Consider the following 21,430-nt stretch of genomic DNA (forward strand, 5'->3'; position numbering starts at 1 on the left):
AATATTTCGATGTTTTAATTTGAAATATAAAAATATTTAATAAAAATAAAATATTGAATATATTTTATTAAGATTATATATATATATATATATATATATATATATATATATATAAAGCAAATATAAAAAGTAACAAAAATAAGAATTTGTGTATAAGAATTTGTGTATTGCGTTTTTCTCTTTTTGTACAATTATCTTCTACAATATAAAAATTTGAAACCAATTTCAAAATCGTAGAATAATATTATTTTCTACATTTTTTATATTTCCATATTTATTATTATTTAAAAAAAATCATTATAATTTTGCAGAAGCAACTTGAAACGCAGTTTTATATAGGAATCATAACAGTCTTCTTTATTACAATATGTGTAATATCTGTGATTAACAGAAGATATATATTTAGTTCATAAAACTTTTGAAGACAATCGAAATTCATTTCTTACATACATATTTATTGCAGATCATAAATTGTCGTGTTTTCAAATTTAAAAAATATCACATCTTATGTTTATTTCACTTTTCGTTATTGATCGGTATACGCAATAATGATGGATTTACGATGAGAAAAAGTTTCGAAATGCAGTGTAGAAAAACTGCAGGAGAAAAGCAGAGTCGCGAGATATTCGTCGCAACTGTCAGGTCATTTTCCGAGATTTGCAGTGAATTTCCTGGTATAACATGTTGCATGACGTGGTACCGACAGCCTGCAAATATCGAAAGCATCTTCCGTCATGCCATCGCGACCTCTTTTCCCTTCTTCTGCCTTCTCCTTCTCAGCACGGCTCATTTCTGTCGTCTTTACGAACGAGACGCCGAGAGCTCTTCAGGAATGGAGCCATCTACGACTCTTAACGCGGAAACTCGAAAAGACGTTGGAGAAAAATATGATCCGTCGTAAACTTTGATCAACGACTGTGCTAGTTTTGCTTAAAACATCATATTGTTTTTTACTTAAAATGAGATTTATTATTCCGTTTTATTTTCCCAAATTTGCTCAATAAACCTTATTATTTATTAGTATTTTATATTGATTTCATGCACGCACTTTTAAATTGTATAAGTATGAGAATAAATCTGCTACATAAAAGTACATAAGTTGAAAGAAAGTTCAAAAATTCTGATTCAATTTATTTAATTTCTTGATTTTTCGAAGCGAGTCTTTTTGTCAAGGTACAAGAAAAGAAGAAAGCAAAGGAGAAAGAATATCTCTTGTTCTCATTTCTAATGATTGATGATTTGCGCTGAAACGAATATAACGTAAACAAATGGCTAAGGATGAATAAATGTGATGTACTTGGATGAAGAAAAAAGAAAAATGACTTGAAAATCTGGAAAGATAGAGTTAAAACAGGTAGAGTTAATATCATAATTACAATGTAAATTTCCTTAAAATTGGTTTGTAACAAAAGCACAGTGTTCGACGTACGAAAGAGCTATTTGTGAAATTAAATTTCTAGTCTACCAAGATATAATAACAAATATGTAAATTTTAAAATATTAATGGTAAACTAATAAAGAGAGTAGCGGAATAAAAGAATTTCTTTTCTCATATAATCAGATAAACGAAATATATGATAAATAGCTCACTGCAACACAATTACGACATGAATTAATAATAATTACTAAATGACAAAATTGACAAATAAGAGCTGAGGCACAATAATTAAAGTACAAGAACATTTTTTTTCTATTTTTTTTGTTAATATATTCCAAATATTTAATTTTGTTAAAACATATACATAAATATACGGATATTTCGAACCATTTTTAGTCCATTTCAGCATAGTAATATTAATGCTAAAAGAATATCGGAGAGAGAGAGAGAGAGAAAAAAGAGGTAATAATATATAAAATTATATTAAATATTTCGGAATTGATATATGTATAACTAAATAAAAAAATTAAAGTGAATATTTTGGAATATATTAACAAAAAATAATTTTTTCCTTACGCTCCAATTACATCTCGACTCAATTTTGTCACTTATTAATTGTGATTACTTTGATTCTATTTTTCCATTTTTATTCATGAATTAGCAATTGCACAGAAATGAATGCAGCCTCCGGATAGTTGCAGAAATGAAAAACCGCACATGAAGTGTTCGGTAGAGAGTGTTCTTGACGTCCACGGAGGGAGGCGGGGTCCGGGCAGTATTGTCGACGAAAGTTAAACAAAACTGTTGGGAAATTGCAGTCGTAAGCAGAATGTCGTATGTAACGAGTATATTGTCATTTTTGCATCAGTCGTTATTTACTACAGATTCATCGATCATTGTATCGAACAACGATATTCTCCCAGGAGCTGACAGTTGAATCATAAATCTAAAGAAGAAAACTTGTATAACGCGTCTCCATGTATATTCCGAATAGAATCAATCCTTTTTCTAAAGGATCTCGAAATACAGATTTTGTAAAAGGTCACGTCTCCAAAGAAAAATGACTTTTTCGAGAGGAAACTTCTCAAATACACATATGATAGTATAATTTTATTTAAATAACTGTCTAAAAGTTATTCTTTTTATAGCTAAAAATTCATTTCCGCCACATTCAAAGAGAATTTCTTTCTTATTTGTCCGTCAAATTATTCAACCGTACATCGAAGAAAATATACAACAGAAAATTTGTGAAAGTGAACTAAAAGAATTTTCATGCAATGGAAGGTAAACTCTTTGGTGCACCTTTACGACTACATTATTGACAGAGGGAACTGGAAGTGAGCAACAGTTTTTCAGTGTGCTTGTTCGGCTAACAATACAACGGCGAGATTTTCATGCCATGTGAGAAAAATGCCATGTGTGCAGCGTATCTGTCGCTATAAATCACGAATTATCAAAACAACTTGTCGGCTTCGGCATGTTTGGGTTAATAAAAGCAAAGAAAGAGAAAGCGAGAAAAATCGGAACAAACGGCGTTATATTGACGTGGTGATATTTACCAGGAGCGGTAGCGTCCGGACGTTTAAACGGAGAACAAGGCATTTGTCCTCGATGGCGAATCAATCATGCGTTTACGATCGAAGAACGATGCGAAATGCAAAATCGCGTTCTGTCGAATGGCAAATTATCGTCCGCTAATTTCCGGTTGAAAATTGATGGTCCTGTTTATGCAAAGAGCAACTCTCCAGCTTCGTCGCTTGCGATAAATACAGATGTTCTTGAACAATTGTTTCCGATCGAGCTTTTCAGTATCCGAAGTTTCTCTCGTTCGAAAATTTTTCCCGACGTTGATAAAACATTTACTACGCAAAAACCTCGAGTCTCGTAAAACTTATGCTGTTGATGGAAGAGATTTCATCACAACGTAAAGGAGCGAACGATGTATCCGCGCGCGAAATGAAATGACTTTGTTGCGTTCGATAAAGTAAGAATAATACATATAGGTATTATAAAAGAATGCAATCTCCTAGTACGCGATAGGATGGATTTTATTACGTGAACCAGAAGAGTGTATTAATTTCCTAAGCCGTAAATTATTCCGATAGGATTTGCCGCGTGTCTCTGTCGTTCGTCCCCTATAAATTCTAATCGCGACCCGGCTTTTTATCGTCGCAATTTATACGAGCAATTGCTTGCGAAATTCGAATTATCTACACTCGTTCGATTTTCCATTTCCCAACTCAACATTCATCACGACTGTTCTCAATTGTCGGAAGTTTGTGTCGTTTCGTGAAGATTGAAAGATGTAGCATTGTATATAAAAATGTATACATTACGTAACTTTTATTTAAAATTATTCACTTTAAGAGCCGTTCAATTTGCATGTTTCAACTTTATTAATAAATAAACACCTTATATAACCTCTATTAATAAATAAACATGTTATATAATTATTATCGGCAAATAATAATACGTTTCATTTTCACAATTCCGGTTACAGTTGGGCAATTTTCTCATTTTCCGCGACATTCGGAGCGAAAAGCAGTGCAATTGAGCGCGAAATAAGGTATTTGTACGCATGCCGAATAATTTCTTGCGAAAGGGACCCTCGTAAAGTCCGCCACAGTACGAACAACCCATAATTAAACTCTCGCGGATAGTTGCGGTCACACATACACACACGCATACATAAATTTGCATATAATTGGGATTAAAGAGTTTCGCGACAAAGACTGGAAAGGATAGCGAGACGGCAACGATAGTTTTTGTACATCCTACAATGAAATATTCGCTACGTTTTGTCAACATTATTCACTATTGATTTAAACCAAATATCAATGTATGCGTTTCTTTTTCTTCGCGTCAATATGTATATCTTCTAATTTTGCATTTCCGCTATTCTTCGTTTCTATGTTGATTTATTCAAATTTGACCAAGTTCGCATTTTCAATGTTAATTAAGCCACGAATTGTTTCATTAATATTTTCATGAAAATTAGTAATTTTATCTCCACGATATTACTTAATAGTAAAATAAATCGTAGCATTTAATAATGAAAACATTAATAATGAATTTTAACGAATCTGGTACTGGCTGCATTTCGCCTGTATCGTTGCCGGGACATTTTGTAATTATTCTCGTGCAGTAGTGTTTACTCGTAAATTGTCAATGTGACACCCGACATAGCAACGAATGAACAATCTCATCGATCTATTTCGAGATATTTACGGAATTCAATTTAGAAGAAGTGATAGCACAAGTGCAAACAAGCAAAACATCCGTACTATTTATTCAAGAATTTTGATTAACATTCCGAACATTACGAAAGTGACAAATAATCTTGACATATTAAAGCAACAAAATATTATTGTACGTTAATTAATTATTAATTATTGTTTAACTCAGCCCAGGTTAAATTATTAAAAATCTCTGACTTCACTACTCAAGTATTTTTTATTTACTTTTGTCATTCTTATATTAAACTTTGATATCTAACGGAACTAATCAATAACAATACGAATTAATTTAAACTTGTAATCTCTCATATTATTGTGATTAAAAAGATTAGCTATAAAACTTGATTGTACAATATTCAATTTTCTATAACTAACGCATACAGTCGTAAAATATTGTGGTATGTACGCCATGATGAAAATCAAAATAAGAGGTTTATGGCGGGCTATATTAAAACAATGTCAAATCGTACAATTGTTTTTAGGGAAAAGACAAAACACTATTTATACATGTGGTCGCATGTATGACAATTTTAGAAAGGTTAGCGAATTAGCAGTAAAACGAATATCAAAATACCGATGTCCGTTGTAATATGCGAAAGCTTGCGGCACAGCTCGCGGCGACGTATGAATCAACTCTTTTATAGCGGTTTATATCAGAATGTATACGATTAACTGACCTAGACATTTGATGCTCGACATATAAAATAAAATAAAATAAAATAAAATAAAAATTTAAGCGTTTTAAGCGGATTATATGCGGATGAGAGAGATGAACCTTTTTATTGCAAAATTTACACGACAGCAACGAGATTACATCCGGAGTTTATTCGCTAGATAATCTTTTAGCGTTGCGTAGCGATTGTTCATTTTGCTCTTTTCATTCCCATCCCAGATGAATTTATTTACGTTAAAGTATTCACGATAATATAGCGGGAAACATAGAAATATACGAGAGAAAGAGAAATAAAAAGATATATACAAACATACACATGTACACACAGAAAGAGACGGGAAAGAGAGAGATAGAACATATTAATTGTTGATGATTTAGCGCATCATTCGAGCATTCATTTGCAACGAATTTTACAGTCGCATTTTGCAAATCGTATCAGCGGGAAATGTCGATGTTGGTTTTTCAATCAAATCTCTGATAAATCGGATTATGGACATTTTCTATAAGCACTTGAAATTATTGAAAAATGCTAAAAATTCCGAATTCATATGCATAATGTTGCCCAACATTTCGTTCTTTATTTAAAACTTTGTTTCAAAGAAAAAGTATAAATAATTTATAGCAATTGCTATTATCTCATTATATGTGCTAAGGAGCTTCTCTCATGTAGCATCATGTTTAACAAATGAAGGGAAAAAATAGTTTAATTCTCATAAAGTATTATATAAAGTATTATAACTTGCTTAATTTTTTGCTACAAGGACAAAAATTGTCTTCACTGTATAATTCTACTAAAAGTTATTACATTATATAGCACAGTTATTAAGCAAAGGAATAATTTAATTTTTCACGTTATCTATTTATCGACGAAAAGATTATTTCCAATATGTGTTACATCCTTAAATTTAATAGAGAAAAATATAGAAAAAAATAAAAATTATATATATGTCATTTTTTAAAAATAGGATTTACCATTTCTTTTAGAAGCCAAACTTTTTCACATATGAAAGTTTTCGCGAAATACGCCAAAAGAACGCGAATATTGCGTCGTGTCCAAAATTACGCTTTTCGGCTTAATTTATAAAAGCGAGGCAAAGAGTGCGAACAAAGTTAACTTCCCGGATTGCGGATTGCGGGGACGATTCATCGTCGCAGCATTCTCGCTTCACCCCGAAGCTTCGCGATAAACTTTCCCCGGGGAAGCTCTGTGCCATTCTCAAGCCCACAGCTGCGATTTCCGCAGGAGCACGCGTCGCACAATCTTGCCTTGAATGTTTAATATTCACGATGTACCGTAGAATTGCGCGAATTGCAATTCGTTAAGACATAGCGGAGCAATTTGCACATCTAACTATGAGATATGTGATTGCGTGTGCTTGTTCTAATTGTTAACTGTATCACAACTGCTTATATATAATTATAAATAGATTATACGTTTCTGTTGAATCTTCTATGCATATCTCAAGAATATTATTAATATCACAAAAATTATATATTATTAAGTTTTCTTTTAACAAAGATATAATTATAAGGTAAATGATTTACATCATAGAGAATTGTTGTCATTAAATCTCAAATTTTTTTGTTCTCGATCTGAGTTAATTCTCTGCTTCGCTAATTTTTTTTATCGTATTTCCCGTATATTGAACATGTCCGTTTGGCGATAGTGTAACGAATTCGACTATCAACAGTGCGGAAGATTTCATCAACGAAATAAGCCGTTCGTATTCCCGTGGTTCCCACGAAAAAGCTCCCACTTAACAAAAGTTCAATTCAATATCGACGTCAGAAATAGCCGCGAGCGGTGATAAAAATGTAACCACGCGTGAAATATCGGCACATCGTGGTTTTCCTTCGTTTCCCATAACGGCGTAAGACGTGTTAAAAAAAGGAAAAAAAAGAAGAAAAAAATCGTTCCGAGAACTCAAGAAGAAACTGTAAACTTGCACGTTTTCACGGTTGCAATCGTGTCCTTCTCAAGGGAGCTTTTGAGAAAGCTCGGTGTGCTTTTGCTTTCACGAGGCTACCGCGAATAAATCGGTGATTCCGACGAAAATCTCATTTCAAGCGTCGAATCAGCTCTACAAAAAACAAATACAAGACAGTACCAGACTCAAATCTTTTTCTGTCCGTCCTTCGATCTGCATGTGCGGCTTTTTTATTGACCGGCTACTTTATCAATATTAATCGGCGGTGTTTCCGGTCAATTTGATCGAAATTTTTCTTTAAATATATATACATATACATATATATGTATATATATATATATATATATATATATATATATATATATGTATATACAATTAATTTAGTGGATACAAAATAAATTAAGATAACATGATAATTAATTACAATCTTACAAGTATTTACATCTTTGTTTTGAATTGCTTCTTTTCTTAATCAACATGCACGATATATACGGGGAGAAACCAGAAAGTAAGATTCTTTGTTTAATTCAAGCTTGTACTGTATGTAGTGAAATACTTCTTGGTTAACATGACATGAAGTTTAACGTTAGACTTGACTGCTTATCTTGACTGCTAGATAAAGTAAATGAATTGGGAATTTTACATATCTATAGAAAAGAAGAAATTTCTATAATAATAAAATAAACATATATACACATATATATATATATATATATATATATATATATAATAAAAATATTTATATAAAAAAAATAAATATTAATATATATATATATTTATGTAGATAATCGCAATTCGATATTAATAGTAGCATGTGATTTTCAATATTTAAACGGAATTAAATAAAAAATATTTATGATTGAGAAACTTGTTAATAGAACTATGTATATGTGATCACGTGTTTTATATAGTGTAAAAATTAAAATCATTTTGCTCTTCAAATTTTTCTAAAAATAGGCTCTAATTCTATATTAATTTAGAATTTAAAATTTCTATATTACATATAAGTTAGTTTATACTCTAAATTATTTAGCCATTATATATCCAATTTTGTATTATTAAATAGTATAATTTTTTTGAAAAATAACTATGCAATAATCAATGGATTTATTATGTCAATTACTTTTCAATGTAAGTGCCGATGCTCAAACAAATTGTTATATTGTGAATAAAGATAATAACGCAAACGAATATATAAATAAGCGCGTCTTCTGTATACTATTAAAAAAAATATACGTAGAAGAAGAAATGCGAGAGTCAATAGAGGATATAAACGAATATAAATAGAGGTATAAACGAGAAACGAAAAAGCGCGGCAAGATGATCGGTCCATGAGTACTCTCGAGTTGATACTTACGCTGTATAAACTTTCATCGAGTAGAAATGGAGTTTATTTAACAGACTTTATTTACTAACAATTATCTTGCTTATAATTTAGTATAACTTAAAATACAAATAATAATGATGTTATACTATTTTTAATATCTCTTTAAAATCAAAGGTTTTTCGTGTATTTTCTTTTTATATATAAATTTTGAAATCCTTCTTTAAAACAATGTATTACACATTATATATGTTTATACATATAAATTTTATTTAATTGTACAACTTTTTCTGCGATTTGGTTAAATCGTCTATTTCAATGCTTACGAATGTAAGTTTAAGATGAATAAAATTCATGATTAATTCAAGTTATTTAGAAATGCTAATGAATGCGGTTCCTTGATTCTAAGTCAGTTCACGTCGTACGTTAAATGCTATGAGTTAGCATAGAATTTTCACCAGAAGTGAATCGTATAAAATCAAGAAACTGCAAAATCTCTGCAGCATTCGATTTTGTCTGAATCGAAACATGTTAAGAGCGCTGCAGAAGAGCTAAATTTTCAAGGCAAAGCAGATATCTTTTTCTTTTTGTTTGTTTTTCAATTTTTCTTGTTATTTCTTTCATTTCTAAAAGTTTGGATTTCTTTATTATTTCATTTTTTGCAATGACATACAAAGAGAATATTCTATCATTGTATCATAATATTTATATTATAATTATTTATATTATAATTATTTAAATTTGAAAAATTTAGTGATAAATTAATGGAATATTTATCAGCAAGTTTTAATACTTGATAAGTTATTTTGATAAATGAGACAGAAAATAATAAATAAAGAAAATGAAAAAAAAATTAATTTGAGATAAAAATGGATGAAAAAGCTATATATATAATTGTAACATATAGTATAGATTAAAATAGAAAAAATGGAATTTATTATACAATATCATATATAAAATCGATCTTAAAATTACATTTCAATATCGATATATTTGTAGCTAGAAATTGAACATAAATAACGCTTCGCATGAAATTTTAAAGTAAGAAGATAACGAAATTTGTGTTTAAATAAATTTTTTCACGAAATTTGTATTTAAATAAATTTTTTTCTCTAAAAGACGTTTACTTTTGTAAGATGACGAAGTAAAGCAACGGTGTTGAAATCTATTTCAGTCACGTGGGAAACACGGAATTGGCTTAAATCGCAACGCGGTACATGGAATATCGTGAGAGAAGCTTTCAAAACGTGGCATAAAGTGCTTTTACGGATATACGAATGGCTTCTAGAACTCTATTAAAAATTTTATGAACGCGTTTTCGAATACGGATATTTTTATCAATTCTTATCTCTTTCATTTTATCATTCTTCTCTAAACTGTACTCGAGCTTATCTCGATTAATGCAATTTTTCAAAGAGAAAAAACCAGAAAAAAATTGTTCTCGTTTTGTACTAATATTCAACAGGTAAAATAGATGCAACCAAAGAAAAAAGAGCATCGAAAACTCATTTTTACATTGTGAAAACGCGTAGTTTTATTAACACAATCGTACCAATCGGAATAGGTGCAAGACTGAAAACGCAGACAATAAAGAAGAAGAGCTTTTAAAGTGTGACGTAAGCGGTCAAGTGGAGTCAATCTCGAATTTTCTCTTTCTCGATCGTGGTAATGCTTCGATCTAATTCTTTATTCTCCAGTCGCATCCTTTGTTCCTTGTCAGCATTTCAATGTGAAACGCGTCCCCGGGAGACATTTGCCCTTTCCAAAGGTTTGCTCGTGTTTGTCGCTTGTTCGCAATAGGTGAAATCGTTTACCTCTCGATCGTCTTGCCGAGGATAAAGCGCAAGCAAACATTTGCAAATTTGAGAGTATGCAACTTCAGATATGAAATGTCTCTCTGTACAAACTATCTTCTAACGTTATAGTATATCGCACATACAATCATCTCTTTATATTCCTTCTCTTTCACTTCATCCTATTTCCTGAAGAACGAATTTCGCATTAATTTCACATGCCGAGCTCATATTTCCGCGTGTCTCGTGTTTCTCTGCACTTTCGAGAAGATGCTGCATTACGAACGGATGAGCAAACAGGCAAGGGGTTGCAAGGAGAGAGGAAGAGGGAAGTTTCTTCCGCTCCTTCGCGATGGCGGAAGCAAGAGCAAGCTGGAAATTTACCGTGACCAAGGAACGCCGTGGATAGGTACTTTGCGTGTAAGTCGGTGTAAATATCATCGCAACACATGGAGCTTTAGAACGCATCAAGAGTTCTTATAGGATATGTGTGTGTTACATGAATGTTGCGGGACAAACGATTGAATTTGCGAAACATGCATATGTTATGACATGATGCATTCTCAAGAGACTATCTCGAATCTGCATTGCAAATGCTAACATATATGTCGCATGTGATGTAACATATAAGCTTATTAAGTCATTATTGTTATAGTTCTACAAAATATTTAATAATTCTTGTATTTTATATGAAGAGCAATATATATGAAACAATCTTAAGGAAAAAAAATTTTTAAATTTTTAAATTAAAGGAAATATAAAACACGTAAAAAATATGAGTTGCAAATCTGGAAACATTTTTAAAAATTTTGATGATCGTCGAGATTATATTTTTAGTAATTTAATAACAATTTGCTAAAAAATTCAAGAAATTATAAATATAGTTGTTTATATATATAAGTTTTTTATTATAGACGTAATAATTCGATAAATTAAGATTTATTAGTTTAATCGATGAGAATGACATTTAACAACGGAGCCCAATAAATCTTCAGAATTCTAGTCGAACAAATTAATTCAAGTGACAAAATAATTTCGATTCGCTTGCCGGCAGGAATCGATAAATATGCAGTAATAACTTTGAAAAGCGATTTCATGGAATTCTTGGGTCCATCGGTGATTCGCAAATCTTTGAGAAAATCCTGCAAAGATTACTTTAATCCCCCTCAAGACACGATATTAAGCTCAATGTCGTGTATCTTTATATAGCATTGCATTTTTCATAAAATGTATTTTCAAGTATTATATTAGTATAAAATATGAGTTCGATGAATTATGAATATACATATAATATAATTTCCTGGAGGAATGTTACTCATTTTTTATCTTTTTTCGTGTTTATAAAATTAATTAATATTTACAAATTTAATATTTTTATGTTAAAATTTAATATAGGTGATTACTCAGTTGCTTTATATTCAGATGCATGTTATAGTTTTCTTTAGAAACTTCTTGCTGCCACTCTTAAAAATGTATAATTTATAATTTCTATTAAGTTTATAATTTTTATTAAAATATATCATTTTCTTTTTTAGCGTGTACAGACATTGCTCTATTATAGAAACAATTTCACAGAGGCAAAATAAAATAAAAACATGTCACATATGTTCACTTTTCGTATTGTGAGTGGAGAGTTCTGAAAAGAATATTGTCCGAGAAAAGAAGAGAGCTCGCGAGATCTTTCGCATTACGGGCGCGTTTAAATGATGAAGATTAATCGCGTCCATATTTGTTTGCTCGAAATTATTTCTAGACAATACCTTTGTCAAAGCACGGTTCCATTCATCGGATCAAACCTCACGTCCTCGCCTCACCTAGAACACAAGAATGTCGTATCCGTAATTAGTACGCAGACCACTTGTGTAATTAAGAGAGTGCGACGGACGGCATATCACGAAGTACCCAATTACATAAACATCACATCCTGTCAGCGTATCTTTTATTACGTGTCAAAAACAGTAAAACAGTATGAACTTAAAAACCAACGGTACGCTCTTTATGCTTTCCACATTTCACACTTTTCTTTCATCAAACTAAAAACGTATTTTTGAGTTTTGACTCTTTTTATTTTTTCTTTTTTACCACAATAAGACTCGTAAAATGAAAAGAAAAACGCGTAAAAAGAAATATTACTAATTTTTTTAAAATTATATATATTTTGTTCCTTTAAAAATATTAAATTACTTTAAAAATATTAAATACCAGATATAAAACTGATTACATATCTAATAATCATAATAAATAAATAAATAAAACTGTAATAAAACTTGTCATACTCAATTTCATATCTTTCGCGTAAATATATAATTTTTGTGCAAATATTATTGTTATATAACTTTTTTATTTACTTGAGTAATACATATCTTCCTGAAACATGTATCCCCAGAGACGCCTCGTATTTATCATTTCTCTCCATAGTCCAGCCGGAATAATGGAGCACGCAAAACACAAACACGATCAGGAGCTAGAGTTGTTTTATGTCTGTCAGTTTCGCGAGCTGCAAGTATCTACATTCACCACCTTGCCAGCTGCAAATTCCCTTGAAGAAACTTCGCGAATCGTTTGTATTCACACTAGAACCGACGAACTTGAGATTTGTCGATTGACCAGATGGTCTAGAAAGCATCTTTAAAATGTCGATTCTTTCAAACTACACCAATTCGATTTTAGCGAGCCATCTCTGCTATTATAACTTTATTTTCCACGACAGCTTCATCTCTTCGAGACTAAAATTTCGAACGGAAACGCCTGTATACAAACTTACGGATTGCTCGCAGCTGTTGCTGGGTTCACGAGCGGAGCCAAGGCGCGTTTATATGGGGACTAATCAACCAATAGGAATTTCCATCAAAATAGTTTTGTTTAGAGATATAGAAAGAAATACTCTGCGCGATTTTTATTCTCTTATAATAAAAATATAATTTTTTAATTTATTTTTGCACAGTATTTAGACACGAATCTCACTTATTTTTTTCGAAAATTAATTTTGAATATTAAAAATAATGCGATTAAGGAAAATATTTATAAAAAAAAGATAAAAAATAATTTAAAATATTCCATAATCAAAAAAATCCACATGTAAAATCAATTTAAAATATAAATAAATATTGAGTTACTTTTATCTTGTTAAAAATACATTACTAATAAAATATTTGAAATATATTTAGAGATTTTAATTTTATAAAAATTAAATCGTCTAATTTGACTTAATCATTGAATTTTTATATTTATTACATCCAGTATAATTTTAGAAAATCATTGAACATTTCGAATCAATATGTAAGTGTCGTGTTTGGAAACGAATGCTCTATAAAGAATTGTTTTTCTATCGATGAGAAAATTGAATCTTTTACACATCTCTTCCCATATGTACAAGAAACACAATTTGCCGAAACTTTTATTAGAAAGAGAAAAAGAGAAGAAGACATAATATTTGTTTAGCGAGTTACTTTGTTCAGCTGGGAGAATCCTAACACTTGATCAAACATTTATATGAAATCCCACAGGGCGTATCAGATCTCATAGTAAGACTCGAAGAACAACTTTGAGGAGAATTCATCGTCTTAACTAGCACATACGAGCCTCGTCACAATACTCTAAAGTAAATACACCTAACCTGAACCACATCGTTCATTAGAGTCCGGAGTACAACAATTATGCGAATTTGGCCGACAAACGCAGCTGAGAAATGCCAAGTTTGTCGGATTATCACAAATAAATCATAACTTCCTACCTCTCTAACGAATGTAATAATGCGCGAAATCACATTTAGGTCAGAATTTCAACAAACGTGATGCTTCTGAGCAATCTTTGCGTAGAATAAATGATTATATATATCAAAATAATTGAAATGTATTTTGCAAAAAACTTAAATATCATCGCAAATATCGTAACTTATCTCACGTTCAAAATGACATAGTTAAATAAGAAAATAAAAATTCAAAAATATTAAGTTCCATTCAGTTTCAATGATTATCAAAATATATTACTAGATTATTAATAAAATAACATAATGCAATAATTTTAATATTGATTGAATAGTGGAAAAGTGAATCACTGAATCGCTGTTTCAGCAGAGCGAAGAAATTAATGTGATTTTTTATTTGTTTATCATATCTTTTATTTAGTATCACAAATATCATTATTTCTGCCTTTATTATCTTTATTATCTTTTTTCTGCCATTAATATCTTTTTTGTTCAGATCAAGTTTTGCTTCCGAAGAAAAAATTTTATGGCAGTTGGCAAATACATATCTTGTACAGATTCCATTGTATTGTAATTGTAAAACCATTATAGTCTAAAGCAGATGATTTCACAACTGTCTTTTTGTCCTCGGTACGGAGACCTCCCTGAATGGATATTAAATGAGCGATTATCGCATGGAGATGACGTGAGCAGTGCAAGGATTATTATCTAACTTCAGTTCAACGGCACATCAACGAGAGATCAGAGGCTATTTACTAACATCGATATTAAACTTTCTTTTTGCGAATTTGCTCCGGAATCAACTCCAACTGGCTAGAATTGATGTTTTATTCTCAATGGAGAGAAAAAGAAATTTCCCGCGAGACAATAAAATTTTCCTGTTCGTTTATCGGTTCCAATTTCATATAATTAATAGAACGAGATATGAAATAGAAAAAATTGATGGAAAGAACGGCTTGAAACGAGATATCTAAATTAAACATCGGTTTACGATTTAATTAAACGAGTGATAACCCTGCCACTGAAACCTTTCATATTTTTCTTTTCTTTTTTTCAACACAGTTTTTCATGTAGTACATAAAATGTTCTAGCAAATAAATGCTCAGCCTTCTTTTATTTTTTTTTTATTTTCTTTCTATTTAAAATAACATTTTTATAATTTTGAATTTCATTTATTGCAATTTAACTATTGATTTAATAAAAGAATAAAAAAGCGAAAGATCTTTTATATTGCAGCATTTTATATAAGCGCGAAATATGTTACGTCAATACCTTCCTGCGCACTTTCTTTGCATTTCAAATTTCCATTTGCACGATTCGCATTGATTCAAATCTTTTATCGTACGTAACCTTTAAAATGCACAAGATCACGGAAGAAAATCCAGTTAATATCCGGTATGACTGTCTTCTTCGATCAAGAACAATCGAGAAAAAGATATCGGAGGCTGAGGAAATCAAAAGCACACATTGCTACGCGGAATGAATGCACAGGGAATTCTTCGTTTCAGTTAAATCTTATAACGTTAAAAAAAGGGAAACGTGGATCTTTTAAAATAGATTCACCCCATGCCGGTTCATTTCCTCATTTCTACCTTCAGAATACAATCGCGCATATATGTTTTACTTCGAGAACACTAGATAATTTGCTAGTTCGTAGCCTTTTAATTTTCTTATGTCTTGCATTGTCGGCCCTATTTCTATGCGCTGAAGAGTATAGTCTTTATATTTTATGACAAATGGCGACCGCGTTTGCTGCGTTCGACTTCTTTCGCCGTTCTCTCGTCGATATTTATGCCTCCCCGTATTGTCGATACCGATAGGCACACGTACTCACACGGGTGAACAAATACTGGCAAAAATAGAAACGCGAATCGACGAACCGAGGGATTTCTCTCCAGATTGAACAGTGGCGTGAGTTTTTCTCGTACCTCTTGTGTATTAAACTGTTTTTGTATAAAATCAATCGCAATCTTTCGTGTATTGTTAACTAAAATTATTGTTGTTAAAATAAACGAATAAACAAAATGCTTTTAATCATTTAGATCTATACAACTCTTTTATTTTTTACAAAAAAAACATAATTAAATTATATTACGCGCGATATACTGTGTAGATAATATATATTATATATAATAAACATTACAGAAAATAATTGTAAAATATATGCATGTTCTTAAGTAACGCGTGGAAGTATATATCGTACGTAAATGTATACTAATTCAAAATAATCCGTAAAAATTTGTTCATTTTGTTTACGAATGTAATTATCGATTCAGCGAATAATTGCGCTATCGGACAGATTTCGGAGCAACAAGTCTCGCACGATTCGTTACATAAACAGACTTTAATCAGTCAGTTACTTAAAATTCAATAAATAACTATTAACACGATCATTCATTTCGCTATCGAAAAAATGCACATAATTTAACATGTTTATAAAAGATTATTCATACTTGCATTAAACTTCAGTGAAAATGCGTGACACATACATATATTGCAAATTGTGCTATATTAATTTCTATACAATTTTACAAACAAAAAAATAGATAAATAATTGAAGAATGATAAATAAAACTTTTTCTTCAATTTCTCTACAAATTTTATTATACACAATTTTATTTATACACAATTTTTAAACTAAATAATAAAGAAAATAAATAAATAAATAATTATAGAACGATAAACTAAACTTTTTTTAAATTTTTTTTACAAATCCTTTTACTTAATGTTGCATTAACTCAGAACTTTCGCAATAAAATATGGCAATTATCCAGCATAATCCGGGGTAACAGACAGATAAGTTTTAATACCAGATTAGACATTTGCAACAGAAGGCACAGTGGACATTCAATTACAGCGGGTTTAGAGATTCGGTCATTGTGGCCGATGGGACATACTAACGCGCGTGTTACTATGAATTCCAGTTCTCATTATAGAGATCGATATCACAGATCCTGACCTATTATTGTTTAGTATGCAAACATGTAACAGATGTACATGTGATTTGCATTAATTATATGTATGTAAAATCTCCATTTCAATTATGATCTGCAAAAGATCTTGCGATAATTTGCATCGCTTCTATTGCTTGTGAATCAAACAGAGAATTACATTAATGAATCACATGTATATATGTATAGCTAAGTAACATTATCGGTTAAATCCCAAACTTCGAAACACACGTACTACATTTGTTTGCCATGTAATTTTACCTAATCAACACACATGAAAGGTCGATTTTATACTAATTTTAAAACATTAATATTTTTTTCTAATTTATTTATAGCTATACATCTCTAAAATATATATTTTAGAAAAATAAAATAAAAAAAATTGTGCAAAAAAATATGTATGTAATTTTGTTAACTTAAAAAATCTAATAAAATTAACTAACAAATCAATTAATCAAATTGACTCGAAAATCTAATATCAAATTAATTAAAAATTTAAGAGAGACAATACATACATGAATGACAATTCTAAAACAATTAAAGCAATCTTCATAATCTCATATTAATCAAATATATAGATAACAAGAGTTAAAAATGAAAAACATATATTTAGTTTCATGTTTTGCATGTCCTTTTGTTCATTAATATTTATTTTTTTAAATATATTCTTCTTAAATATACTTTTAAATAATAAAATATTTTTATATAATGTTATACATTAGGTTTTAAAATCACGAAAAAGTGTTATACAAATTTCCTATTTTCTACATTTAAAAAATTGCAAACATTTTTCGCAAATATATTTTATAAAAAAAGTCTCATATCTTTTTAATATAACACATACAATATTTGATTATATATATATTGGAAAATGTTTTATAATAACATTCCATAAAAGTAAAGGAATCCAATATTTTATTTGTGAGAATTATTCATGATGAATTGCGAATTCATATCGGTTCTTGATGATCAATATTTTATTTTGTTTTACTATAAACTTTACTATAAACTTGCCTTAAACCTCTCTTAAACGTATAAAATTACACCGTTACGATCGTTGCAATCTATTCTTAAGATCATAAAATCCAAACACATAAAATAGGAGAAATGCATTGGCTTCCATTATTTTTCTGATTTTATTTTGTACAAGTTTAGTTAAATAAAATCGTATTTTGTACAAAAAATATAACTTTCTAGTGAGTTAACATTAATTCATTTTATCTTCGCAGTTTTGGAATTAAAAAATAATGTTGCAATACAAAAGAAAATTTGCAGAATGCAGCGAGATCGTAATGTCAATAATGACTTGCGCGCCAATATACGCGGTTATATACGATGCAAAATTACAACTACATGATGTCGGACGTAAACTGACGAAGTGGCTTTTATATGGCAAATGAAAAAAAGGAGAATCGCATATAGCAACTTTATCGATCTTTTTTTTTCTTCTCTCCTTTGCTGCTTCCCGTCATTCTCCGCCCCCTTCTCTCTCTCTCTCTCTCTCTCTCTCTCTCTCTCTCTCTCTCTCTTTCTTTTTCTCTCACTGTTAATATCCCGTCTGAAAGATTGCCTGGAATGAGCGATACGACGTGTCGGGTGAGGAGAAACGCGGACCTTGGTGACAGGATCGCTCGAATGAGCGGAAGGAATCAATGAGGATGGCGACGCCCGTCCGGGGCGCCGATGCCCGGCCGTCGCGACGCTCTTCGAGATGCTTGCCTTGCGACGCACAAACATTCATCGCCTCGTAAAAAAGAAGAGTTGAAAAGTTGAAAGATCGAAAATCCGTAGATATATATATATATATATATATATATATATATATGTGTGTGTGTGTGTGTGTGTGTGTGTGTGTGTGTGTGTGTGTGTGTGTGTACATTAACTCAATAACTGCGCGAGATAAAAGTTTCCAACGCGGCTAATTTGCGTTTAAAGTAAAATTGACCATGCGGATAGATGCATTGGAGCGTGGTCCATTATGATAATCCCATGTATTGCTTATCAAAATTTCTACACACGCGCATACACATATGTAATTTCACGATATACTTTGCGATATACTTCGCTTATATTTACTATCGAGCCATCCCATTGAGTTTTAATCTGCATTCGCATTGGATCGTGATGCAAATTGCACGCATGCAAATAGCAACAAGATAGCCATGCCGTATGAGCGCAACGATACACCCGACGTGGAAATATATATATATATATATATATATATACACACACACACACACACACACACACATATATATATATATACATATATACATATATGTATATATATATATATATGCATATATGTATATATGTATATCAGAGGCATATAGAAACAGTCTCTCATAGAGAAACGTGACAGAGTGAGTAACGGTAGATAGATAAATATGCACTGGATCTATATATATTTTATTCATCGGCCGTCGACTGGTTCTGCTAATTGCGCCTGCTTGTGCGAATTCCTAATATCCCGTGGATTTCTCCGACGAATGCATATATCGTTATGCGCAATGCAACGCGCATATCGCGCCCGGCTTAAACTACGAGGGTCGTTCGTGTGTAGAATGCAATCACAGAATGCACGTGAGAAATTATATAACTTCAAAAAATCAGTAAAAAACTCACTCTTCAAGTGATACATAATTCGTAACAGAGATAATTTCTATAATTTTGTATGCGTGTTTTTTGTTATTCTGTGTATTTTGTGATTCTTCAAATGTTTTCTGTGTATTATGTTATTGAAGTAGATTTAACTTAATAAAACAATAATAAAATTTTAGAAAAATATATATAATGAAACAAAAAATATTAAAATTTATTAATATAAAAAAAATTAAGTAATTAAAAAAATGGATAAATAAAAATAATTAAATAGAAGAATAAAAAATCAGTTAAAATACATAAAAATATAAAATCTCTTTTAATCTTTCCTACGCATTCCAAAAAATTTGCGCTAAATTCTGAAAGTAATTGTGTAATATATTACACGGATAATTTGAATTAACTAAAAGAATAAAAAATATAATCATGTCTCAAAAGATTTATATTGTTAAATTTTTAAAAGTGTTAGCTCTTACCGATGTAATTTTTTTACCAATAAATTATAATTTCTTCTGTAGGTACATTTTACTTTGATCAATTTAAAATTTTTATATTAAATATTTATTCTAGTTTAAGCTAGTTAAAATTCAACAATCGTGGATTTGATATAAAAGATTTAACTTTTCGAATGATAAATTTTTTTTATTAAATCTTCAAATTGTACGCTGAAAATTTCAGCTATGAGCCGTTCTTGCTCGAGAATAGAAAAGAGCAACTATTGCATAAATTTTATTATAAACGGATGGCGACGACGCGGCGTAACGTGTTTGTGTAATTACAACACAGTAAGCTCGAGTATGATTGCCTGCGTCGTTAAAATTGCGAAAGGGTTATTTATCGTCGTTGAAAGAGTGGGGGCGAGACAAAAGCCTCTGCAACGGTTTGGATGACCTGAATAATCAAATACTCGAATACTCTCAATTTTTCGTTCAATGAAGAACTATGGGAGTAGAATAATAACAGATTTTCAGGTGATGAGTTTTAGGCCTCCGCTTAAAGAGTCCTGTGACCTTTAAAAGAGATTTTATAGGGAAAATCCTTCAAAGAAATCTCGTCTCGTGAGTAGAGTGAACTTTAACGAGAATTTTAATATCTGTCATCATCAGATGGGTCTTCAGGCTTCACGAGAAAAAAGCTTTACTGGCGGCAAAGGTGTAATTACAACGACGCCAATCTTCGTTATTTATTTACCCTGCGTTTCTCAGTCTACTCCCCCTATTTTAATTAACATGTACTGCTGCTTCTAGTATATTCCCGGTATTTCGCTTGTGAAGCATGTGCTTCATTCTTATTCCTTTTTTTTCAAAACAAGTGTAAGAAAAATTTTTATCCAATGCATATACATTTTCGTCATTACATCTTAATTTTCCTCATTTTTCGTCCACTTGAAAAGAGTTCGCACTCTGAGAGCATCGCTTTCTTTATAATTTATTTTCACAACTGTTATTTTTAATGAAATTACGGAGCGGTAAAGAATATTTAATCTTTATAGAAATTAATCGATTAGATTATACACAAAAAGAAACAGAATAAAAAATTGATCATTATCTTTTCGTTACGGCGTAAAATTTTCTTCGGCATCAATTAATTACACGTATAAGATAAAATTTCCAAAGTTTTCGTTTCGAAATTTTTTACGCGCGAGTTAAATTTTTATTTATACAACTTAAATAAAACTTCATATCAAAAGATAATGTTAGAATTAAAACATGTTTAAGAATTTATTGAATATTAAAATTATTGAACATTTAAAAAAAAATTTTGAATATTTTTAAGAAAGAAAGTTTTTCAAAGCTCTTTTCCTTTCAAATGATTCCTTGAGTAAAGTACTTTATTCCAA

General features: G+C 30.6%; 1 protein-coding gene across 12 annotated transcripts in view; it reads right to left on the bottom strand.

The window, feature by feature from the left end:
* LOC105257707 (transient receptor potential-gamma protein) overlaps positions 1-21,430 on the bottom strand; it is a 94,252-nt gene that overhangs the window by 65,350 nt on the left and 7,472 nt on the right. For 6 of the 12 annotated variants that reach the window (XM_011268501.3, XM_011268505.3, XM_011268506.3 and 3 more), the window contains one exon: positions 12,093-12,146. The exons of 5 other annotated variants lie outside the window; for them this stretch is intronic. The gene's annotated coding sequence lies outside the window, so the exon portion shown is untranslated. Of the gene's footprint in view, positions 1-2,937; positions 3,312-12,092; positions 12,147-21,430 lie in introns of those variants that run through there. One more of the 12 variants, XM_011268511.3, reaches the window with a different exon arrangement.

Source organism: Camponotus floridanus, unplaced genomic scaffold, assembly GCF_003227725.1.
Source record: "Camponotus floridanus strain SB8 unplaced genomic scaffold, Cflo_v7.5 scaffold28, whole genome shotgun sequence".
NCBI classification, from domain to species: domain Eukaryota; kingdom Metazoa; phylum Arthropoda; class Insecta; order Hymenoptera; family Formicidae; genus Camponotus; species Camponotus floridanus.